This window comes from Grammomys surdaster, unplaced genomic scaffold (genome assembly GCF_004785775.1).
Source record: "Grammomys surdaster isolate TR1022 unplaced genomic scaffold, NIH_TR_1.0 125429, whole genome shotgun sequence".
In the NCBI taxonomy this organism is placed as follows: domain Eukaryota; kingdom Metazoa; phylum Chordata; class Mammalia; order Rodentia; family Muridae; genus Grammomys; species Grammomys surdaster.
This window is the reverse complement of record NW_021620296.1, coordinates 440,511-459,416: the sequence shown is the minus strand read 5'-3', so window position 1 is coordinate 459,416 and position 18,906 is coordinate 440,511. Positions and strand designations below refer to the sequence as shown.

General features: G+C 45.5%; 1 protein-coding gene across 4 annotated transcripts in view; it reads left to right on the top strand.

Annotated features, from left to right (window-relative positions):
• The first annotated feature begins 3,411 nt into the window (after window positions 1-3,411).
• Gatad2a (GATA zinc finger domain containing 2A) overlaps window positions 3,412-18,906 on the top strand; it is a 94,356-nt gene continuing 78,861 nt past the window's right edge. For 2 of the 4 annotated variants that reach the window (XM_028786088.1, XM_028786089.1), the window contains exon 1: window positions 3,779-3,848. The gene's annotated coding sequence lies outside the window, so the exon portion shown is untranslated. Of the gene's footprint in view, window positions 3,849-18,906 lie in introns of all 4 variants that reach the window. The other 2 variants (XM_028786084.1, XM_028786086.1) reach the window with 2 other exon arrangements.

Genomic DNA, 18,906 nt, shown 5'->3' with positions numbered 1-18,906 from the left:
TGCTGGGAACCAAAGACTGGGTCTTTTGCAAGACTAACAACAGATCAAAACACTGAGTGATCCCTCCAGCACCAAGTTTTGATTGTTAATATGAGCATGCTCTCCATGAGACCATAGTGCTTTCTCACCTTTGAACATGCTGCTCGATTGGAGAGGTAAAGTTTTTTATGTGTATGAATGCTTTGCCTGTATTTATGTAAGTGCACCATATACACCAGATCCCCTGGAACTGGAGTTATAGAGGGTTGTGAGTCATCACGTGAGTGCTGGGAATTAAATCCGTTTCTCTGGAAGAGCAACAAGTATCATAATTGCTTCTGGATTTGAGATTTAAATAATACAAGTGCCAGTTAAGATGTAATACTGCAGTTGATGTAGACCAATAGCAGTAGCTGACTGTACCTGTCTTTCTCTTCTGCATCCAGTGGAGGAGTTACATAATATGCTGACCTTTGATCCCATCAATAATTGTTGATTCAACAATAAATTATGCTAGACGTAATGGAACACACCTACCAAGAGGACTATGTATGCTAGGTCATCCTGGACTAAATAGTAAGCCCTAAACCAAACTGGGCCTTTGAGCAGATTTCATGTTTTTCTATGTAACCCAGGATGGCCTAGAATCTGAGATGCTCCTGCCTCAGCCTCCCCTGTGCTAACATGTGCACCATTAGGCCTGGCTCAGGGTTCTGACTTCTTGAACAGTGAAGGTGATGACTGGCGTTTTTAGGAAGTGGTAGGCATGGGTTTGTTTTCAGCTCTGGCAGCCCTTGGGTTCAACATTAAGGGAAGGTGGTAGCTCTGGGAGCAGAGGTGCCAGAAGTGTGTAGGGGCACATCTTCATGTTTACCACGGCTTCCTTCCTTAGTCAGTGATGCTGTGTCGGCCTCATCATTTGGGGCCAGTTTGAGACCACTCAGGAAGTCATGGTCCCTCCTAATCCCTGTTACTATCTGAACTTACTTTTCTTCCAAAACTTCAGCTTTCTTGTAAGCATAAGTCCATCCTTCTCATGCAAGCACAGGACTTCAAGGTTCACATGGAATACCTGAGCTCTTTCTAGTTCTCATCCATTATTTTATTTGAGCTTCTTCCTTAACACTAGTATAGCAGTTTGTGTCACTTCAATGTACAGTTCTGCCTGGTGTAATAATTAGGTTTGTTTCCCTCTATTGCACTCTTCTTGTCTCCTGAGATCTCTCCAGTAACAACGTCCCGCTGGTCGCCTGTCTGCCTGGCCATGACTGGGGTACTGAGTAATGGTCATCCCAGCTTTCCATTTGCATCTTGAGTTGAAGGTCTTTCTCATCACTGCCTTTTCATGACTTTGACTCACTGGGTTATTTGATTACCATTTAGACAAAGCTGGGTCTGTGGGGGAGGGTTGCAAATCAGGCAAGGACTTTGGAACGAATTAGGGGTCAAGCCTGGTAGTGCACTCCTGTCATCTTGGCACAGGAAAGATGGAGACAGAAAGAGGAGTTTAATACCAGTCTGGGCAACAAGAGACCCTGCTGAAGAAAACCAGAGGGGGCTCCAGATGAAGCTCCATTAGTAAAGCTACTTGATTAGCACAAGCATTGCAGAAGCTGGGTGTGATGACACATACTTGTCACACTTGGGAAGGAGAAGCCTGAGGATCAAGAGTTCAAGGCCTTACTTGTAACTCAAGGACATTTAAGGCCAACCTGGGCTACATGAGATACTGCTTAAAAAGAGACAGAACTGGAATGTTGGCTCAGAGGTTAAGAGTACTTGACTGCTTTTCTAGCCCAGGTTTGATTCCTAGACCCTACATGGCAGTTCATAGCTGTCTATGACTCCAGTCCCAGGGCATCTGATGCCTTCTTCTGGCATACAGTGGGGGCAGTGTGCTTGGTACAGACAAGCAAAGCAACCATTCACATAATATAAATACTTTAAAAAAATGGGGGAAGATAGTTGAAGCTCCTTTGTTCTAATTTTTGCCCAATGATGTGCTGAATTTGACAGATTAGCCTTTATCTGGAAGTGGTTGGGAAGCAGAAAGGATTTTGGAAAGTTCCTATCTAGCAGAGAAACTGTGGAGATGGAGAGACCAAAAGAGTTAATCATTGCATAGTAGCATTCCAGGGCATCCTCAGCTATATAGGACATATCAAAACACACTCTGCAGGCTTGGTGGGCCATGCCTGCAATCCCAGCACTTGGGAGGCAGAGGCAGGCAGATTTCTGAGTTCGAGGCCAGCCTGGTCTACAGAGTGAGTTCCAGGACAGCCAGGGCTACACAGAGAAACCCTGTCTTGGAAAAACCAAAAAGAAAAAAAAAAAGGTTTTTGCCACCAAGCCTGAGGCCCTGAGTTTGATCTCTGGGACCCACATAGTAGAAAATGAGGCCCGACTCCTTTAAGCTGTCCTCTGACTTAAACATGCTTGTCATGGCACGCACAGCAAATCCAATAAATAGAATAAACGCTAAATAATAAAGGACCCCTCCCCCAAACCAAACAAAATAAAACCGAAAGAACTCAGAAGGTAGAGCAGAGGCAAGCAGGTATCTGTTGAGAGTTTTAAGTTTCAGGCCAGCCGGGGATACATAACGAGGCCGGGTCTCAAAGAAGAAACAAAAAAAGTTAAAAGGCCACAACTTGAGTAAAGGATGAGGGGAAATCTAGGGCCGCTCTAGCCCCAAATCTCTCTAGGTGTGGCGGCACGTGAACTACAGGGTTAGTTAGGGGTGGGCTTCCATAGGTGCACGAATTCAGGAGACTCAGGGATGCTGAACCCCGGGCACCCACAAAGTATCCTCATACAGGCAATTCTTAGAAAAGTGGGTGAAGGCCGAGATCACCGACGGCATCCTCAGAACCGGATCAGCGACGCGATCCTGAAGATTCTCCTCCGAACGGGCCGAGAACGCGTCCTGGGACGCTCTTCAGAAGGTGGCGACGGCCACGGCCACGGCCAGGGCTCCACTGGAAGAACGTAGGCGCCCTAGCGCCCACGGGAACCAAGCCAGGTCACTAGCCACTTGAGGTCTACTCGGAGGCGCCTGTCCAGGCCCGACAGCCTCCGGTGCATTGTGGGTGGGGCGCCCCTGCTGAGCACAGCAGGGAACCCTCAGCTCAGCCAGTTGCTGGCCGCCCGGCAGCCCAATCGAACCACCCTCCAAGGTCCCAGCAAGCCGGCCACGAATTGACGTGTCCTCCAAGACCGCACCCCTCACGGCATTCCCGCCCCAAACCTAAAGCTCACCCACGGCGAGTAGACTGGCTTCGCAACCCGCTCCATTCTTCCATTGGATGCTCGTCTGTCAGTCATCCTGTCCCGCCCCCTAGACCCGTCCCAGCCATCGGCGCGATCCGGAGGGGCAGCCGGCCAACGCGCTCATTGGCTGCTGGTAACTGTCTGTCCTGAGGCTGGCCACACCCCCTGTGGGGTGCCGATCTTGAGCGCCCCGGCCAGACTTCATTGGCCTGCGGCGCCGCCACTCGGAGAGACGTGCCTCAACCCGGAAGTGTGAGAGGCAAAATCTGCCTAGCAACCGGGGAAGCCGGGCTGTGAAGCGGGCAATTTCAGTGTGAGAAGGAGCGGTGAGACCGAGCAGCGGCTCCGAGCGCGCCGCGGCAGCTCCTTCCGCCCGGGGTCAGCGCCCCGGCGCGCGCACGCGCACCCTCGCTGCCTGAGCGCGCCCCGCGCCGCCCGCGCAGTCGGTCCGTCGGTCGTCCGTCGTCCTGTCGCCACCGCCGCCTCAGGCGCCACCCGAGGGAGCCGTCGCCGTGGGACGCGACCAGACCGGACCCGAGCTCTCTGCCTGAGGCTGGCCCGGGGCCCGGCTGCGGATCGCGCGGAGCCGAGCAACTTCGGTGAGTGCGGGGCAGGCGCCGCTGCCGGGGTCCCCGGCTTCCGGTGCCCCGGGCTCCCCCGGCTTCCGCTTGGCCGGGCTGGTGCGTTTCCCTACTGGACTCTTTCGGGAACCTGCGTCTGAAGGCCCCCCGACTCTTGAGAGCTCCGTTCTCTGTGGAGGAGCCCCGCGTGTCTGAGAGTGCCCTTTTCTGGGATACTCCTTGTTTGAGGGCACCCTTCCTTCAGGGGGCTTGGTGTCTGAAGGTGCCCTTTCTTTACAGGACCTCACCTCTCAGGGTGCTCCTTCTCTAGAGAACGCCTGCCTTTCCGCGAGTACCCGGGAAAGGGAGGTCTTGTGTTTCTGAGAGTGTCTGCTTTCTGAGGGGAGCACTGCTTTTCCTAACTCAACTTTTCTGAGGAATCTAACCTGAGGGACCCTTGTTTATCTACATCCTCCCCACAACCCCGCCTGTGAACCCCTACTTGTGAGAGAGAACCTCTTTTTGAGAGAACCTTCAACTGTCTCAGGGGAGTCTCTCTGATACCTTATTGAGAGGAACCCTATTTCAGACCTTCTGAGTCCTCTAGGGGAGCTCCTATTTCTGAGACCCTGACCTCCCAGAGGTACCCTGCCTCTTTGAGAGTCTGTAGTCATTCTCTGAGCCCCCTCCCCTCCTTTTCCAGGGTCTTTGGCCACAGTCCCTTGCTTCTGTGAAAGGTGGCTTTTTGTCTGATGAGCGCCCCCCTCTTCCTTTCTAGGATTCCTTGCCTCCCTCAGGAAGGTTCCACTTCCCTTAGGAGACACTTCTTTCTGAGGACCTCTTTCTTCTGTGGAGGATGTTTCTGAGATTACCCTGCCTCTCGGGGAACCTCCTCTCACAGTTTTCTAGGGAGGTTGTTTCTCTGTTTCCTTTTTTTTTTTTTTTTTGACAGATCCCCTTTCTGAAACTCCCTGGTTTTCTGTCCTTATTTTGAGTGACTTCTTTCTTTTCCCAAGTTTTCCGAAATCTGAAGTGCTCCTCTGAGGTTTTCTCCACTTTTCTCAACTGTCCCTAATTTTTTAGCAAGCTTTAGTCTCCTTTTTTTGGAGGTGGGGCAGAGGGGTGTCTCACTGTTTAACTCTAACTGGTGGCCTTTAACTCATAGAGATCTGCCTGTAGAGGCCCTTGTGAGCTAGAATTAAAGGCCTGTATCATCATGCCTGGTCTTTCCACATTTTTAATTTTAATTTTTTTGAGACTCAGTTTTGTTACATACCTTAGGCTGTCCTTGAATTAAGATTTTCTAGCAAGGTTTTCCTTGAATTTCTTTTTTCCGAGACAAGGTTTCTCTGTGCAACACTGGCTGTCCTTGCTCTGTAGACCATGCTGGTCTGGAACTCAGAGATCCGCCTGCCTCCGCCTTTCCAGGGGTGGGACCAAAGATGTGCATCCTTCTTTCTTTTTTGAGTCAGGTCTCACAGGGGCTGGTCTGGAACTCACTCTGCACCCAGGGTAGCTACAAATTCATCGTCATCTTCCTGCCTTAGCCTGAAGACTGATGGCATTATAGGTGTGAGCCAGTGTGCCTGGCCTTTGTCCCTACTTTAGCTAAATATTCCTTTTCCTTACAAGAGACACTATGGATTCCTCGATTTCCTGAGGGTCCTACAGCAAAGAGGTCCCTACCTACTTGCCTGGGATTTTTCCATTCTTGAGATTTCCCTCTTCGTTGCTGTGGGAGAGACTTATCAGTTAGCCTTGGAGCCAGTCATTTCAAGATTCCTCTATTTCTGTATGGTATCCAAGTCTCTGCTGTGAAAGGAAGGACTTAGGTATGTTTTCTTTTGTTTAGTTTTCGTCTATGACAGTTTTGGGGTTTCTCAGTCACCATTGTGCTTTAATTTTTAGACAGGGTCTTTTACTGTGTAGCCCAGGCTGCTCTCAAAGTGCCTATGTATGTAGCTAGGTTGTCCTTGAATCATCTTGTTTAAGCTTCCAAAGTGTTGGACTTTTTTTTTTTCATGACTTTTATCTTAGTTTTCAGAGGACTGAGACTGTTGTGGCTAGAGGGAAAGCTGGGAGACATATGCAAAAAAAAAAAAAAAAAAAAAAAAACACCACAAAGCAAAACAAAAAAATTTTCCCCCAATGTCTTTTAATATCCTGAGATTTGAGTGTGTTTGTAGGTGTGTTACTAATTTTCTTTCAGTTTTCCCTTTTTTCTTTTTTTGGGGTTTCTCTGTATAACTCTGGCTGTCCTGGAACTCAACTCTGTAGACCAGGCTGGCCTCGAACTCAGAAATCCGCCTGCCTCTGCCTCCCAAGTGCTGGGATTAAAGGCGTGCGCCACCATCGCCCAGCCCCTTTTTCTTTCTCTCTCTCTCTCTCTTTTTTTTTTTTTTTTAATTTTTTGGAGACAAGATCTCTATTATGTAGACCTGGCCTGGAACTCACAGAGATCTTCCTGATCTGCCTGCCTCTGACTCTTCAAGCCCTGAGATTAAAGTCATGGGCCACCATACCCAACTAACTAACTTTCTTTCTTTCTTTCTTTCTTTCTTTCTTTCTTTCTTTCTTTCTTTCTTTCTTTCTTTCTGATGCAAGGTCTTGCCATGTAGCACACTCTGACTTCAAATTTTTGATAGTCCTCCTGCCTTAGCCTCTTGAGTACCGGCATTGTAGGTGGGCAATGTCCCATACTGTATTACGTTTTCCTGACATCTGACGCCAGTGTCAGAAGACTGTGAGCATTTAGAGACAAGGCAGAAACATTGTCTCCCTATTATCACAAGGTCAAGCCTATGGGGCGAACCCACTTCCTGTCCTATCCCTCAGTCCTCTCTGCAGACAGAGAAAAGAGAAAAGAGAAGAAAGTACTCCTTTGCTCTTTCAGGGCTTCCTGCTGCCTTGAGCCTCTGATTTACCCCTTGATCAAAAGAGGAGCCCCAAGTTGTGACCTTGGTTTGAAAGGACAAAAGCAGGAAGTGGGTCATCCTAGGTCTGGGAAAGGTGCAAAGGGGGCAAGAGACAGAGGACTTAACTACATTTCTGTAAGTTTTAGGTGACTTTGACCTGGCCCAAAGGAAGGATTTCCATGGTGTTTACAAATCTCTTACGTATTTTTTTAGTGGCCCACCCTGGATTCCAAGTCACTGCAGTAGCTAATTTTATCAGCTTTGCCAAGGCAGAGCTCTCAGGAGCCTAAGGAAATGAATGCTGGCATTGAGAGATGGTCCACAGGACAAAAATGAACTCAGTTTGAAATCTGAGTAAGTTCTAACCGCTTCGAGTCCACAGGCTAGTTTCAGGCTGGGAACCAAGAGAGCTGGCCTAAGCAGAACACCAAAGTGGGTGAGCCATTCGGGTTAGCATTTCCACAAGTTTTGTCCCTCTGTTCAGCTCGACCTTTACTTTTCTTTCTAGTTTGACTTAACACAGTCTCTCCCTGTTTCTTTTCCATCCGGGTCTTGCTTAATTTGAGTCTTTTGTGAAGACTCCTACTGAGGCTATAATTTGAGTTCTAAATCTGTCAGTGGACCATGTGGACACAAGTTTCAACTCGAGCTATTTTTTTCTGTGGAGAAGCAGTTGGAGAGTTTCCTGGGTCCTCAGCTCTTGGGGTAGTCAAGTCTAGGCAGGAGGCTGCTGCAGACCTGTTGCTTTTCCATTGCTTCTTGCTGGTCATCTGTAGCTACTGCTCTTAGTGAGGAGGAGAGATTGTGAGGAACTTGGGGTTTTGGCTGTCCTGGGATGAGATATACATGCATATATTTATCCCTTGAAAGAAAACTCAGCTCATATAGTGTTAAAAAAAGGAGGTAAGTGCTGACTTTAAAGTAAGAGTTGTTTCTTTTTTATTTTTATTTTTATTATTTATTTATTTTTTGGTTTTTCAAGACAGGGTTTCTCTGTGTAGCCCTGGCTATCCTGGAACTCACTCTGTAGATCAGGCTGGCCTTGAATTCAGAAATCTGCCTGCCTCTGCCTCCCAAGTGCTGGGATTAAAGGCATGTGCTACCACTGCCCGGCTGTTTCTTTTTTTAAAAAGATTTATTTATTTATTTATTTAATGAATGCACATGAGTACACTATAGCTGTCTTCTGACACATCAGAAGAGGGCATCAGACCTCATTCCAGATGGTTGTGAGCCACCATGTGGTTGATGGGAATTGAACTCAGGACCTTTGGAAGAGCAGTCAGTGCTCTTAACTGCTGAGCCATCTCTCCAGCCTGGAGAGTTGTTTCTTGTTACTGTAACAAAATGGTTGAGTTAGGCCACTTTATAAAGAGCTTTATTGACTGCTGAGATGGCACAGGGTGTTAATGGCAAGAGATAAGGGGCAGACTATTAGTGTATCTATGCACACCTGTACTCTTTTTTGTTGTTGTTGGTTTTTTTGTTTATTTGTTTGTTTGTTTTTTGTTTTTGGAGACAAGGTTTCTCTGTGTAGCCCTGGCTGTCCTGGAACTCTGTAGACCTGGCTGGGCTCGAACTTAGAAATCTGCCTTCCTCTGCCTCCCAAGTGCTGGGATTATAGGCGTGCGCCACCACTGCCTGGCTTGTTGTTGTTGTTGTTGTTATCTATCTATGAATGAATGAATGAATGAATGAATGAATGGATGACAAGGTTTTTCTGTAAAATCCTGGCTATTCCAGAACTTACTCTTTAGACCAGACTGGCCTTGAACTCAGAGGTCTATTTGCCTCTGCTGGGATTAAGGGCATGCTGCCATGCCCAGCTTTTTTTTTTTTTTTTTTTTTTTAAATGTTTATGTATGTGTGTCTTGTGTGTATATAAATATATAAATTGGAGGACATCAGAAAAGGGAGTTGGATCCTCTGGAACTGTGGGTACTGGGAAATGAACCTGGGTTCTATGTAAGAGCAATAAGTGCTCCTAACTGCTGAGCCATTTCTCTAGCCCTTCTCTCTCTCTTTTTTAATGCATCTCAATATTTTAAAAAAGATGTATTTATGTATATATGTGAGTATACTGCCTCTCTCTTCAGACAGACTGGAAGAGGGCATTGGATCCCGTGAGCCACCATGTGGTTGCTGGGAACTGAACTCAGGACCTCTGGAAGAGCAGTCAGTGCTCTTAGCTGCTGAGCCATCTCTCCAGCTCTCTAGCCCTTCTCTTAAAAGGTTACCAGATTAGCCAAGGGGCCTTCACCCTAAGTATTCTCAATAATTCTAAAGCCAACCCCTATATTTGTCATCGTACCCAGACTCATGCATGCTAATGCTTTTTACCATTGAATTGCACTGAACTGTATCCTCAGTCTTTAAGTATTTTTTAAGCATTTTAACTTTTTTATTTTGTGAGTAGAATATTAAGCCTGCATGTGAGTGTGCATCACATTGATTTATACTCAAAAGAGGGTGTTGAATTCCTAGAGCCGGAGTTGGAGGTGGTTGTGAACTACTATGTGGTGCTAGAAGGTGAACCTGGTTCCTCTAGAAGAGCAGTTAGCATCCTAAACTGAGCCATCTTTCCACTACCTCCCCCTCAATTTTTTATTGTAGTTGTGAGATAGAATCTTGATATGTTGTTCAGTCTGACCTTGAGCTCATTCTAGCTCAGGAAGGCCTTGATCTTGGAATCCTTCTGCCTCAGACTCCTGAACAAATATTACAAGCTATGGACTTGTGTCTAAACAGTATATAGCCTGGCAAAATTCCACCCTCATTTTTGGGGGAAGGGCATGGTTGAGACAAGGTCTCATGTAGCCTCTGGAGTCATGCTTGCTCTGCACCAAGACTGGCCTCAAACTGCTGATCCTCTTGCTTCCCATCATCTCAGTGTTGAGATGAGAGACCAATGCCACCACACTTGGCTTTCTAACCTAATAACAGCACGGTTGTGATCTCTGTTGGGGGAGCGTCTTAAACCATACCCACATCATAGCAGGGTAATACCTCCTTTCTGGAGGTTTCCCTTTTGATTCTTTAAGGGGCTTGTTGGTTCTAATTGTGTGGTTTACCAAGTTATAGCAGGAACCCAGAGTGATGCTAAAGGTTGGATCACACTGCTGCGAGTGAAGGTGAAGACTGGCTTGCTGTCAGGAGGTGTTCAGAACTTGAGGGAAGGAGTGATGAGGTAATGGACTAGATGGTCACCACTGGTTGCTTATGATGTTCATGAGGTTAGAGCCCTGGTCTGGACTCCCAGACCAGAAGATAGTCTGCCAAAGCTAAATATCCTCAGAGAGAAACAAATGTTGGAAGTTTTTCAGTTTTTCTGTGCTCTGTTCCCAGATGTGAACAAGATTTGCTATGTGGCAGGCACTTGTGTTTGCTTTGGCCTTGGCATCTCTCTCCGTCAAATGGGGTAATTTGTGAGTGAAGGGCAAGTAGAGAGATGTATAACTAATTAGACCAGAGGCAAAATAGAAGATAATGAACTTGAAGAATTGTGGGAAGCGAAAAAGTAGGTGAGCTGTAATATTAAAGGATCCTGTCCTGTTTTGAAACAGTATAGGATGTGGAACAGTTACTTGGTGAACTACAGAATCTTGAAAAATGAACTTTTTTTCATGGTAATGGATCAGATTTGGGAACGAAAGACTGGAAAAGTGTTGTACAAAGGCATTTAACTACACATAATAATAGTACTTTGAGAAGACCAGTAGTGTGGCTTAGTACCCACAAGGAGACTGGAAGTCACCTGAGTTCTGCGATTCAGCTCTAGAGAGTTGAGATGCTAACCTCCCTTCTGGGGCTGAGAGGAGACTAGGGTGAGGTGGATTGGGAATGAGAGGGCAGGAAGGACAGTTGCATCCCCATCTCTGCTTTTTGGTGTAGGTACTCACTATGGAGCCCAGACTGGCCTTAGACTCACGATCCTCTAACTTAGGAATCTTGTGTCTCCTGAGGGCCGAGATTATAGGCATGTGTCTCTATGCCCACATAGGATACTCTTATTTTAGTGGATTTTTTTTCTTAGTAATTAGTGAAAGCCCTATAATCATGGTGGGTGAATAGTGTGGCAACAGATGGATAAAACCCAGGGGGAAAATAATGAGTGAAAAGTCTGAACCAGGCCCTCCCATGTTGGAAAAAAGTCAGTCTTTTATAGCCCATGCTGACTTTAAACTCCACACCTAGCCCAGAGTGCCCTTCATCACTGATCCTTCTGTGTCTACTTCCTTAATGCTGGAATTACAGAAGTAGAGCAGTATGTTTAGTGACTTTGGCCTTGTGGTATAGGAGGGGGAGACAGTGTCTTATAAAATTGGGATTGTCTGTCAGTCTGTCATTTTATCTATGTAAATGGGGTATTAATCTGTAGACCTGACCAGCCTTGACTACCTCTGCCTCCTAAGTGTTGGTATTAAAGTCATGCCTGGCTTGACTTGGCTTTTAAGCCTTCCTCCTCTCTCAGGGTATTTCTTTGTGTAGCCCTGGCTGTCCTGGAATTCCCTCTGTAGACCAGGCTGACCTTGAACTCAGAGATCTGCCTGTCTCTGCCTCTTGAGTCTTTTAACATTTTAAGAAATGTCTACTAATCTTAAACTTTGAAAAAGGTTTTAGTTTGATACAATGAAAACAGTTTCTATTTATTTGAGATGGGGTTTCTCACTGGTCACACTAGGGTATTCTTGGTTGGCCAGGGAGCTCCAGGTATGTGCCGTGTCCACCTCTCCAGTGCTGGGGTTAGAGGGTTCATCACCATGCCTGGCATTTTAAACCTAGGTTTTAGGGATAGAAGACAGGTTTACTGTGTCATCCAGGTTGAACTCAAACATGTGGCAATCTTGCCTTAGCCTCCCTAGTGCTGGAGCTATAGTCATGAGCCATTATGCAAGTTAGTCTATTTTTATTTATTTAATTAAAAATTGACGTATTTGTGTGTGTATGTGTGTGTGTAAAGTAATCAACTTAGGGAATTCACTCTTCCCCTGAAATTACACTGTCTCTTGAGCCACAAATGTTGCTGGTGGATGGTGGCCCCTCCACTGTATCTGTTATCTAACAGGAACATTTTCAATTTTTTTTTCATTTTAAGGATCTTTACAGTAATAAAAAGCCTTGGGTAGTTAGAAACAGTATTGATCTAGGTACTTTTATTCAGCATAATGTAACTTGGTGGGCAGTGTTGAAATGCATGTGGGTCCAAACATTACCCCTGGCCTGCTCCAGCCAAGGAAATGTTGATTTATATAACTGAAATAGCCAGGGAAGTCATGGTTTCCTTCCTGCTGCAGACCAGCACTGGGGGCATTTGTTCCCTGTGGGATGTTGAGGATAATAAATAAGAAGCCTTTTTGGGAACTGGGAAATGACTACTATATGGTGTGGAAGCCTAATGAATGAGGTGTTCTTTGTAATGTCCAGTGTCTTGGCCTGCTCCTGTTTGCAACCCCACCCTTTGTGTGTAGTGCTGTATCACTGAGTGTGGATAGATTCCTGTAAACTGGCCTGTAAAGGGTATATGAGTACTTAAGGAAGATTTCTAGCCATGCACACGCTGAACACTAACCATCCCAGCACTTGGGAGGCTGAGGCAGGGGTATTTATTGTAAGTTCAGTCTTGGCAATATAATGCGACTTCTTACTCTCTGCTCCTGCACAAAAAAAGAGGTGCTATAGCAGGTTTTTCTGTGTTGCTGTCAATAAGGTGGTTTTATTTTATTTAAATTACACACATTTAGTTATTGTGGGAGGGCATGTAGTCAGAGAACAACTTTTCCAGTGACTCTTCTCCTTCCATAGTGTGGGTCCTAGGGATTAACCTCAGGTTGTCAAGTAAATAAAATGTCTATTTATTTATTGAGGTTCTAAGGACGAGATCCTAGGCTCTCAGTCTTACTAGGCAAGTACTGTTACTATTAAATTACATCTCCAACACCATTTAAAATATTATTTTAAAATTTTATTTATTTATTTATTTATTGGTGATTGGTTGAATGATATAGCCTTAGCTGGCCTGATAACTCACAGAGATCTGCCTGCCTCTGCTTCTGGAGTGGTATATGCCACTGGGTGTGGTACCACATACCATTAATCCCAGAATTTGGGAGGCAGAGGCAGGCAGAACCTTGAGTTTGAGGCCAGCCTGGTCTATGGAGTGAGTTTTTAGATAGCCACATAGAGACCCTGCTTCAATATTAATTAAAGGAAAATTTATGAGCTGGAGAGATGACTCAGTGGTTAAGAGCACTGGCTGCTCTTCTAGAGGTCCTGAGTTCAATTCCCAGCAACCACATGGTGGCTCAAAAACCATCTGTGGTGGGATCAGATGCCCCTTTTCTGGTGTGTCTGAAGGCAGCTATAGTATACTCATATACATAAAAATAAATAAATAAATAAATAAATAAATAAATAAATAAAAATTTATGTGTATGGATTGCATTAGGATTCTCTAGAGTAACAAAACATATAGAATGAATCTTCCCCCAACCCATCTCTATATCTGGCTGTAGTCCAGATTGTCCAACAATGGTTAGCTGTGAATGAAAAGTGTAAGAACCCAGTAGTTGCTCAGTTAACAAGACTGGATATCTCAGCTGGTCTTCAGTATGTGCTGGAGTCTTGAAGTAGGTCCCAATGCCAGTGAAGGAATGGATGTGCAAGCAAAGCAGGAATAAACAGGCAAAGAGCAAAAGCTTCCTTCTTCAGTTGTCCTAATATAAGTTCCCAGCAGAAGGAGAGGCCCAGATTAAAGATGTGTTTTCCCACTTTAAAAAAATTGGGATCAAAGGCATGGCATGTGCCTTCTCTCAATGGCCCAGATTAGAAATGGATTACCCACTTCAAACCATGAAAAAAAAAATCTCTCACAGGTACGCTCTTCATTTCTGCATTGTAGTCAAGTTAACAACCAAGAATAGCCATCATATGGTGTTTGGCTTATATAGTTCTCTGTACCACTTGTATTCTTGGTGCTCAAGAAGGCCAGAAGAGGGTTTAGGATCCACTAGAAGTAGAATTACAGATAGAGTTAGAGCAGTTACAGAGCTGCTGGTAATTGAACCCAGGTCATTGCTCTTAATCATTAAGCCATCCACTCCAGCCTCAGGAATGAATGCCTTTCAAAAAAATTTATTTTGCATTTATTCATTTATTTACTTATTCTGTATGTGTGTGGGTGTTTAGTGCATGCCATGGCTTGTGTGTGGAGGTCAGAAGCTGAGTACCAGCAGTCTGCCCTTTTCTGCCATGTGGGCCCAGGGGATTGAGCTCAGACCATTAGGCTTGGGGCAGCAAGACCCACTGAGCCATCCTGTCACCCCCTCCTGCCTTTAAAAAATAATTTAGGGCTGGTGATGTAACTCAATTGGTAGAGCACTGCAGAGCATGCACAAAACCCTAGATTCAGTACTCAGCACAGTGTAACTGATGCAGGAGGATCAGGAGTTATTGGCTATGTAAAAAGTTTGATGCTTGAATGAGATACAAGAGCCTAGGAGACCTTGTCTCAAACAAATACTTAACTTAGTTGAGTTTAGAAATTGGAAGTGTGAAGTTTACTGTTTGATGTAATTTCCCATGACAGCAAAAATCTCAGCAGTGTTTGCTTGCCTGAAATGAGCACTGGGTCTCACTAGTCTGGAAATAAGCAGAATGGTGGCTTTCACTGAGCTGCCAGCCCAGCTGCAGACAAGAGGACAAGCCTCAACAGTGTGAGACTTCCTGGAGGATACTCCGTGATGCTGCAGCCAGTCTCATTGGGAGCCTGGGTGTCTATTTCTGGGAGGTTTCAAAGTGAAACCTCACTGCTTCTCTAACTTCCTCACCTAGCTTCTGTTTCTTCCCTGGAAACAGAGGCCAGGAGGCTCTGTGGCATTTGTGAGGTTTATGATGACTGTTGGCAGTGGTTGATTCATGGTAAGTGGCCGGGATACTCAAGTGAGTCTGTGGAAACCACCATGCTGTGTGTTTCTGAATCCTATAGCACTCCTTCAGGGCAGAAGTATTACAGAAGTTGGCTAGCAAAGCCTTTCTCACACTGAAGCTTTTTTCCTCTTTTTTTTTTTTTTTTTTTTTTTGGTGGTGCTGAGTGTGGAACCCAGAGACCTGCTCATGTTTGTTTAGGCAAGCCCCAGATACACAGCTACTTTCCTACTTGCACCTTCTCGCTTGCTTTGATTAATTTTTTGAGACAGGGTCCTCTTGTATTACCCACGTTGCCTGGGACCCCTTCTTTTTGTCTCTGCCCCCTTTTGGCTACAGGGTACAGATCTTCCTTTGTTGCTCAGATTGGTCTTCAAATGCTGGCCTCAACTGATCTCCCACTGTAGCTAGGACTGTAGGACCACCTGGTTTTTGTTTTGTTTTTTTGTTTTTGTTCTTCTGAACGTCTTGCTATTTGCCCTCTGCCAGTTTGGAATTCAGGGAGTTCTGCTGGGATTACCACCATCCTTGGCTGGCCTTAAACTCACAGTCCTCCTGTCTCACATCTATAGTTCTGAGATTATAGTGGGCACTACCCTAGCAGTTTGAAGAAAAAAAAAAAAATCAAGGCCAGAGAGATAGCCTGATGCTTAAGGTTGCTTGCTGCTCTTCCAAAGGATTCAAGCTCAGTTCCTCGAACTCAGGTTGTTTACAACCACCTGTAACTGCAGATCTGACACCCACTTTTGGCCTCTTTGGATATCTATAGACATGAGTTTGGTAGTGTACACATTAATCTGGTATTTGAGAGGCAGAGATAGATTGATCTTTCAGTTTGAGGCCAGCCCATTCTACATAGTGAGACCCTGCCTAAACCCCCCAAAAGAATTATAAAAAAAATTAAGAAATTCAGACAAGGAAGATATTAGGCATCATCATCACCACCGTCATCACCATAATCAATCAATCTTCCTCTTCCTCCTCTTCTTCCTCCTCCTCCTCCTCTTCCTCCTCCTCTGACACAGGATCTCTGACCTAAACTCACTAATGCTTACTATGGAGTCCTGGGGGACCTTGAACTTCTGCTCCTCTTGCCTCTACTTTCTCATTGCTGAGATGACAGGCATGCACTACTTCACCAACTTTATGTGGTCCTGGGAATAGAACACAAGGTTTTGTGCATGCTAGTTGAGGGGTCTACCACCTGAGCCGCTTGGCTGTTGCTGATTACCTGGGGAAGGTGAGGGTTCCAGTAACTGAATGCCTTGTTGTAAAGTTAGGAGTGCACATGGTTCCTTTTGCCCTGGTGTCACTCTGTTCTATCCGACTAGGAAGGTGCCATTTTGAAATTGTTGTACTGGAGTGAGGCTGGAAATCTCAGTCTAACTAGGTCAATGATTGGACAGATGTTTTCCTTAATTATGGGCTGTGTCAGGGCTGGAGTCAGAGAGCAGGTGAGTTCTCATTTAGAGAATAGAAGTAGGGTGTGTGAAGGAGTGTAGGAAGAAGACTGTAAAGGAGAGTTCCTGATAGTCCTTTTTCTTTTTTCTTTTTTTCTTTTTTTTTTTTTTTTTCCATTCCACTCAAACACTGATTTGAGAGATAGGAGAGAAAGCCCCAGACTAGAAGTAGCTATAAACAAGTCTGGTCACTGTGTTTGTGATAAGTTCCCACCTCTGGGCTCCTGTTGCCCCTGAGGAGTGGATACTGGCTTCCTCTTAATTATTTTCTGTTCACTCTGAGAACTCTGTTCAAGAACTCTTGCGCCCCAATTTGAGCACAGAAAAACAGTTCACATTTTTTAAAGTCATAACCTTCTTTGTGAAAGGGCCTGTACCCATAAACTCAGAGACTCCATGGGGCAGGGTAGACAACCAGAGCACTGGTGTCCTGTTGTGCTGTCACCAGTTTACCTTTTGAGGGGCTGCCAGGGAGGTGTTGGGAGAAGCAATTAGGTAGTACCTCTCAGGGTTTGGCAGTTGTGGACTTGATTCCTTCCTTCCACATTTACATTCTGGGATAGAACTCAGGTCCTTCTGCTTCACTTGTGGAACAGTTTTGTCTTTTTACTGTATGAATGGACCTTTGGAAGCCATGTTTTCAGCACAAATCTTGAGCACCCCTCCCTTGCTGACTTGAGCTTATATGTGGACAGTGCCTTCTGTTACCTTGTAAAATTAGATACCTCAATAAAGGTACCTAATTACAAATGGCCTAGTCTTGGACACTGTGTCCTCAACTGTAGTGTGGGTATGAGGTGCACAAAGGGAGCTCCATTGAGGCAGCTGCTATGAAGCTGTAGTACAGCTGACAGTCTGCTTGAGGCTGGCCAGGGTTAAAGCTGCCCAGGAACAAATTAGTCCACTGTTGTATGACAAAACTTTTCCGGGGGTTGGGGGGGTGCAACACACACAGTCTACTCACAGATAGGGAATCTTCAACACACCAAAGTATGGATACCACTGAAGCCCAACAAGGTGAACCACTGAGTTTTATTGGGGTTAGTTACAGGAGCAGAAATGACTAGCTGGGCGGTGGTGGCGCATGCCTTTAATCCCAGCACTTGGGAGGCAGAGGCAGGCAGATTTCTGAGTTTGAGAGTTCGAGGCTAGCCTGGTCTACAGAGTGAGTTCCAGGACAGCCAGGGCTACACAGAGAAACCCTGTCTCAAAAAAACTAAAAAAACAAACAAACAAAAAAACAAAAAAAAAAAAACAAAAAAAGAAATGACTCAAAGAGCTGCATCTCACATAGTTGGGAACCTGAAGCACAATAAATACTTTTCAGGCAGCTCAACAGGTTGGAGAGTGACCTTTCCAGGTGCCTCAGTTGGTGTAAACTTTTTCAAGGCAGCTCTCATGGTTTCTGCTTCTTCCAGGCAAGCTAGTGTAGTTTTGGTTCTGGTTATGAGGGTCCTTTCCAGAGAAATCTGGTCAGTTTCAGGGACTTCCTGAAGCTAAGGAGCTTCCCTGTAGGATAGACTGTTTAAATCTCAGGAGGGGAAGAGAGGGTAAGGGAGGGGAGGGAAGGGAAGGGGAAGAAGAAGGAAGGAAAGGAAAGGAAAGGAAAGGAAAGGAAAGGAAAGGAAAGGAAAGGAAAGGAAAGGAAAGGAAAGGAAAGGAAAGGAAACTGTTACGCAGCATCTGTGCTGGGCAGCAGGCTGGATATTTGCCGTATGCAAAGAGACTTGCAGTCTCTTGAGGCATAATCCGATGAATGGGGAAGAAGCTTGTTGCATGTGGCTATATGTTCTCTTGTAGAGATCTGGCTTCAAGAGCTCACTGGTATGACTTGCTGAGAGTCAGGGATGGGGCTGGATCAAGTGATACAGAGAATGCTGCAGCAAGGAGAGGAAGATGAGGAAGGTCTGTGTAGTCTGAGGCTAGTGTTCTAAGGGAGAATGTGGGCACAGCAGGATCACAGTGTGGTCTTTGACTTCCTTTGAAGTCAGTAATGGAACTCAATATTCTGGCATAGAAAAGCCCAGAGGAGCTGTTGGTGGTGTGCACCTTTAATCCCAGCACTCAGGAGGCAGAGGCAGATAGGTAGATCTCTGGGTTCAAGGCCAGTGCTTGGTCTACAAAATGAGTTCCAGGACAGCCAGGGCTATACTGAGAAACCCTGTCAAAAAAAAAAAAAAAAACCAATCAACCAGACAAAAAGAATGAAGAGGAGGAGGAAAAGGAGAAGGAGGAAAGAAAAAGAAAAGCTCGAGGTTGCTTTCAAAGGCTGAAAGTCTGATGAAATGTGCCTAAGTGTGATTCAAGATTGGGTGCAAAAAATGAATAAAGTTAGCCGGGCAGTGGTGGCACGCGCCTTTAATCCCAGCACTTGGGAGGCAGAGGCAGGTGGATTTCTGAGTTCGAGGCCAGCCTGGTCTACAGAGTGAGTTCCAGGACAGTCAGGGCTACACAGAGAAACCCTGTCTCAAAAAACAAAAAAACAAAAAAAAAAAAAAGAAAAAAAGTCTCTGTATACGTGTGCATGTTTTGTGAGTAGATGCCTGTACCATGAGTTCCATGTGGAGGTCAGAGGACTACTTTATTCTGACTAGCCAATGAATACCCCTGGGTCACAAATGAAGGAAAAGAAGTTTCCAGACTTTCCCATAAGTTCACACTCAACTCCTAGCAGTGGGCTCTCTCCTTTTCATCTTTACATGGCTTCTGATGATTGAACTCAGGTCACCAGGCTTATGTGGAAAATATCGCTACCCACTGAGCCATCTTGGTAGTTTCAGTGCTCTTTTTTATAAGAAT